The 6,861-nt window shown below is 35.8% G+C and overlaps 1 non-coding gene across 1 annotated transcript; it reads right to left on the bottom strand.

The window, feature by feature from the left end:
* Positions 1 to 5,181: 5,181 nt before the first annotated feature.
* On the bottom strand, positions 5,182 to 5,288 carry LOC113728350 (small nucleolar RNA R71). The gene has a single exon (XR_003458073.1). It is a non-coding gene; the product is annotated as a small nucleolar RNA R71 (small nucleolar RNA).
* Positions 5,289 to 6,861: the final 1,573 nt, after the last annotated feature.

Genomic DNA, 6,861 nt, shown 5'->3' with positions numbered 1-6,861 from the left:
TCATCCTAAACTAATTCCAAAATTTACGCCAAATGTAATTCGAATGCCTACTAATATACTCGTCCCGCAAAAATTAAACTATCGAAATTTTAACGTCCTAAGTATACTTGGTATACTTATATCGATTTTATCTCTAGTTTATCGATTGCATCTTAGTACTAAGGTTCCTATTAACCTTGAACATTATTAACGATTAAAGTTTAGCTAACGGAATTCGAAGAAATTAATTATTAAACAAACGAAATAATTTACCTTCGAAATATTAATTTAATATAACAAAGCCAAGGAACTTAATTAGTTTAGCACAAATTATATTATTTATCACATAAAAATTGTTTTTACGCACTTATTTAAAGACAAGTAGAAATAATGCTAGAATTTAGTAAAGAGTCAAAGTGCAAGTGAGATATGCATGAATATATATATATTTATATATATATTATATATATATTTTTTTTTTCGGGGTTCTCACAAATTCTCACGTTTTCATATCCAAATGACCAATTACTAAAGAATTTTTCTATTGATATGATTGGCATTAGGCTCCTGAACAGTCTTGAATATTGTGATCATAATTCTGCACCTAGACCTCCAAATGACATGATTCTTGATACATTAGAAAGCTCACACAATTGCTATAACTTCAGTGCTTTGCATAAGAGTTGATTCAACCTTTTTCATTGAGATACTTGTAGTTCAAATCGGTGTTGGTAATAGTTTGTAATGAGTATGTTGAAATCCATTGTCCCACATTGAAAGAGGATAAAGTGCACGTTATCTATATGTGAATCATTGTCCTGTTTCCTTTACAAACTTGTTCCAACAATATTAGTTTGGAGGGAAAGTTTGGTGGGAAAGTTATTTTCAAGGTATATAAAATCTTGACAAGGGCACTTGGGGCTTTCTGATAGGGTGTCAATCAGAGGTAGTTAATGGCATTTGGCGGTTACATTTTGCAGACATATCTGTTAATTGGCTAACTACCTATACACCTATTAAATAAGGATTGCATCCTCTGATAGTGCCTTGGAAAGGTGCTTCAATTCTTTTAAATAGTAGGATTTTGACAGAATTAAATCACTTTTACTTTTCATTAGATAGTTCTTAGACTTTGCTGTATTCTAGAGGTAATTTGTCTGATAGAGGCAAATAACACCTTAAGGAAAGTGCTTTCACGCCTCAAAGTCTCTGCACTCCTCCAGTTTAGTTTTGTTATTTACTACAGGTTTCCTACAATCTTAAGGTGTTATTTTCAACAATGGAGTCAAGTTCTGAATCTGCGTTCAAAGTGATGAATCAGGACTTCGTGAAGTTGGACAGATTCGACGGCACTAACTTTTCCCGTTGGAAGGATAAGATGATGTTTTTCCTGACGGCTTTAAAGATTGCTTATGTTCTGGATCTTTCTCTTCCTGAAATTCCAGCGCCCAAAAATGATGATTCTGATGAAGTCAAGACACAATGCAGAAAACGCGCAGAGGACGAGTTGCTGTGCAGAGGACACATCATGAACACTCTTTCTGACCGCTTGTATGATCTGTATACTGCAGTCAAGTCGCCAAAGGAAATCTGGAATGCGCTAGAGTACAAGTATAATACGATGAAACAAGGTGCGGACAAATTTCTGATTATGCAATATTTTGATTTTCGTATCACTGAGAATTCTTCTCTTATGGATCAGATTCATGATCTCCAAGTGATTGTGTCTAAGTTACATGATCTAAAAGTGGAGATATCTGAATCCTTGCAAGTTGGAGCAATTATAGCCAAACTTCCAACTAGTTGGAATGACTATAAGAAAAAGTTGCTCCATACTACTGAATCATTCACTATAGATCAGATTTTGAAACATTTACGTATAGAAGAAGATACCAGAAATCTTCAAAAGAAGCAAATAGAATCTGATGTCAAAGTGAATGCTTTAAGTGAGAAGAATTCACAGAATTTTTCTGGTTCCAAAAGAAAGTCTCCAGAAGCAAGTACATCTAAGGAGAGTCTGCTATAAGTGCGGCAAGGATGGACATTACAAGCGTGAATGAAAGGCAGATAGCAACAAAAGGCAAAAGAAAGACAATGCCAAAAATGCAAATCTGGTTGAACAAGATGTTGTTGAAATTGTTGCAATGATTTCACATTGGAACATTGGCATGATTTCTGAGTTGCATGTGGCTGCTGCAACCAAATCATGTGACTGGTGGTATGATTTTGGTGCCACCGTGCATGTTTGTAATGATAAGTTCCAATTCAAGACTTATGAAGAAGTTCCTGATGGTCATAAAGTATTAATGGGAAACCACGATACAGCAAAGGTTCTTGGCAAAGGAAGAGTAGACTTGCAGTTTACTTCCGGAAAGAAACTTATACTGGCCAATGTACTTCATGTTCCAGAAATTAGGAAAAATCTTGTGTCGGCTGATGCCTTAAACAAAAAGGGGCTAAAGGCTGTACTAGAGTCTAATAAGGTTATCTTCTCTATGAATGGTGTATTTGTAGGCAAGGGATACTCTTGTGATGGATATTCAAGCTATGTATCAATAAAGATAATGTTTCTGTGTATGTTGTTGATGCTTTGATAAGAGTTTATTTTACGTATTTTTAAGCGCATTTTATTAGTCAATTTTGAGTTGATTATTTAGTTTTATAAATAAAATAAAGAGGTTTTTGGTAAAATTATATATTTTTGGTAAAAGTGGATAATATTGCATTTCTATTGATTTTAATGGTAAAAACTTCATTTTTATGCAGGAATGATGATTCAATCACCAAAGGATGTCAAATGAGGTAAAAAATAGAGATTTGGTGATGAATTCAAGTGGCAACAAGAAGAATGAAGTGAAAAACGTTCAAGTGAGGAAATGCAATACAAGTCAGTTTTCACACTCTTCAGTATTTTGACCATATCTGGAGCTACACTTATCGGATTGAGGTGATCTTTATACCATTTTAAAGCTAAGAAAGAGACCTACAATTCGTATGAAGACATTGAAATCCATTTCTGCCATCTTCATGGGCAAAACGTTGGAATACAGAAGCTGCATTCTGTGGTCGGAAGTTAAAACAGAGGTTTGAACAGGTGACAGTATTTCGATCATATCTCAGGCTACAAAGCTCCGATTTGGATGATTATTGAAGCATTGGAAAGCTAACTCAAAGGGCTACAACTTTTGTGTTTTGCACAAAAGCTAGTTTGGCCTTTATCATGGAGACAATCGCAGTTGAAATAAGGCCAGAGTGAAAACGCGAGTAGACAAAACGCGAGTTTATGCCGCGTTTTGTGTAGGCGCGTTTTAAAGCCGAAATTCTGCAATTTGACTCAGTCAATTCTCTTGTGTTCATACCACTTTCCAGCTATAAGATGCAAGGGAATTCGGTGCACATGCTTCTGCAATAAAAGAGAAGACCAAATGAGTGTGGACAAAAAGGAAACATCATATCTTTGACTTCTTTTTACAAAATCTGAGTGGAGGAAATTATGAAGTGAGAGGAATGGAATTTCTACCACCTTTTATGCAGAAACACAGGGGAGAAGCCTGGCATCACCATACGTAGCTAGTTTTCCTTCTTGCAACAAGTTTTCTCTCTAGTTAAGAGTTCTTAGAGAAGCATTTGGTTTTTCACTTGTAACCATCTTGTACAAGAACATAGCAGGAATTGGAGAGCTTTACCTTCAATTGGCTAAGCTTTCTTTTACCTTTCTTATACTTGTACTTCATGATGTTTTGCATTAATAAACTTGTGAGTTTGATTGTTAAATCATTCATGAGTAGCTAATTTCCTTTATCTAGGGAGTAGATGAAGCTTATGGCCAAATGATATGAAGTGATTGTGATTTATGCTTGTTATGTCTTGTATTAACTTATCTACTTGTGTATGTTGGATTACTTGTTGTTGCTTGATCACCAATAGCAGGTTTATAGTTGTTTTTACTCATTGAGAAATGGTAAAAATAATGGAATGACATAAGTAGAGCTTGAGTAGTATATTCATGAGAATAGATATACATTCAAGTGGATAAAATCTATATTTCAGGTATGCACAAAACAGATTTAGTATTTTCCAAGAGATTAGGAAAAACTAATCTGTTTTAACCCATTATTATCATGAAAATGTGATTTTGGTATTGTTGGAAATGAATCCTTGGTTAAACAAGAGCCGTAACAAGTGTTAAATTCATTCGTTTTAGATCTTTTGTGTTATATGTGGAATCTACATCCCTAGATCTTAATATTTAGTGAATTCTACTTCTATTGTGAAATTGCATTTATCTATTTAAGAATTTTTGTAGTTGAATTAAATTCTGAAGTTTCTACTCAAATTAATTGTAAGTCTAAATAATAGAGTAAATTAGTATCTAATAATTGTTTTAATTGCTCCTCGTGGGATCGACCCGATACACATCTTGTACTACAATTGCGACCTGTATACTTGCAGTCCAACGGGTGTAAATTCGGAATTAAACTTGCATTGATAGTAAAAATCCCGTCAAGTTTTTGGCGCCGTTGCCGGGGAGCGGCAATATTAGAGCCTAATCATCTTTATTAATTTAGACAGCTTTATTTTTTTTAGATTATATTTAATCTTATATTGTAATCAGTTTTTTTACCATTGAAGTTGCATAATATCCCTTATTTCTGTTTGTAGTGTATGCACCGGGAGTCTCGAGAAGTCGCACCTTTCGATCCAGAAATTGAGAGGACACTACGTAGACAAAGGAGGCACACACAACAGCAGGAGGAGCAAGAGATTTGGCAGCCGATAGAGGAAATTTTGATAGAACTACCATTTGAAGAAGAAATGGCTGAAAATGAAGCAAATAGGCGAGTTCTACGAGATTTTGCTCTACCGGGAACACAAGGATCTCAAACGAGCATAGCAAGGCCTACGGTAAATACTAACAACTTTGAGATTAAGCCATCACTTATCCAAATGGTTCAACAATCTCAATTTGGAGGTAATGCTGTAGAAGATCCTAACTCACACTTAGCTACATTCTTAGAAATATGTGATACAATTAAAATGAATGGAGTTAGTGATGATGCTATAAGGTTACGGTTGTTCCCATTTTCATTAAGAGATAAGGCAAAAATGTGGTTACACTCTCATGCTCCTAACACTTTTACCACATGGGATGATTTATCAAGGGCATTTTTGAATAAGTATTTTCCACCTGGTAAGACTGCTAAGCTAAGAATGGATATCACTGGTTTTAGTCAAATGGAAGGAGAATCATTATATGAAGCATGGGAAAGGTTTAGAGATTTGTTACGGAAATGTCCACACCATGGACTACCCGAATGGCTGATTATACAAACCTTTTATAATGGTTTATCTTTCTCCACTAAAACTATTATTGATGCAGCCGCAGGTGGAGCTTTAATGGGTAAATCACCCCAAGAAGCTCAAAATTTGATAGAAGAAATGGCCGCAAATAACTACCAATGGGCCAATGAAAGAGGTAATACGAGACGTCACGCAGGTATGATCGAAATGGACACTCTCAATATGTTGAGTGCCCAAATGAATAACGTGATGAAGTTATTGAGTAGACAAGGTGGAGTTAGCCCAAGTTCATCTAATGCTCACGTAGCTTGTTGTTCTTTCTGTGGAGGTGAACATGATATTAATGAGTGTGTTAATTCTGAGCAGGTACAATTTGTCAATAATTACAACCGAAATGCTCCAACTAATCCCTATTCGAATACTTACAATCCGGGGTGGAGAAATCATCCAAACTTTGGATGGAAAGATCAAGGCAATCAACAAAGGCCAACCAATCCGCCGGGATTTCAACCAAGGCAACCACAGGCTGAAACTAAACCAAGTTGGGAGATCGCGGTGGAAAAACTTGCTAAGGTGACTTCGGATAGATTCGAGCGAGTTGAGGGGCGGTTGGACCAATTAGCTGGGATGTACAGAAACTTGGAGGTTCAAATTGGTCAAATTGCCAATGTGATCAACAATAGAAACCCTGGTGAATTACCAAGTAAAACCGAAGTGAATCCGAGAGAGCATGTCAATGCAATCATTCTTAGAAGCGGTAAAACGGTTGAGGGATTCGATTTTGAAAATTCAGGTGGTGAAAAAGACAAGAAGCAAGCAATTGAAGGGGAGCAAGAAAGTCAAAATGATCATGTTATCATTGATATTGATGCACTTCATCCCAAATTAAATTCTAATGTGATACCTTTTCCTCACAGGTTGAAGAAAGATGGACAGGATCGGGAGTTTGAAAAGTTCTTCAAAATGTTTAAACAATTGCACATTAACATTCCTTTCATTGATGCTATAACACAGATTCCCTCTTATGCACGTTTCTTGAAAGACATCATGTCAAAGAAGAGGAAAATTGTAGATAATGAGATGATAGCATTAACGGAAGAGTGTAGTGCATTGATTAAGAATAAACTCCCTCCTAAATTGAAAGATCCGGGAAGTTTTTCTATTCCTTGCACTATTGGTCAATTGCATTTTTCTAATGCTTTATGTGATTTAGGTGCAAGTGTGTCACTTATGCCGTTATCGGTTGCCCGGAGATTGGGACTTCAAGAGCTAAAAGCTACCAATATTACATTGCAATTGGCGGATCGGTCAATCACACATCCCATGGGTATTTTGGAAAATGTGCTCATAAAGGTAAGACAATCTATAATACCTGTGGATTTTGTTGTCTTAGATATTGAAGAAGATGTGAGAATGCCAATTATTCTAGGACGACCGTTTTTAGCCACTGCACGAACTATAATTGATGTAGAAAAAGGTAAGCTTATATTACGGGTTAATGGTGAGGAATTGGAATTCAATTTGGATAATAAAAAAGGGAATATAGAGCCTACTGCTCTTGTTTCTAATATGCCATATGAT

The sequence above is a fragment of the Coffea arabica genome, chromosome 5e (genome assembly GCF_036785885.1).
Source record: "Coffea arabica cultivar ET-39 chromosome 5e, Coffea Arabica ET-39 HiFi, whole genome shotgun sequence".
Classification (NCBI taxonomy): domain Eukaryota; kingdom Viridiplantae; phylum Streptophyta; class Magnoliopsida; order Gentianales; family Rubiaceae; genus Coffea; species Coffea arabica.
This window is presented reverse-complemented; position numbering and strand designations above follow the sequence as displayed.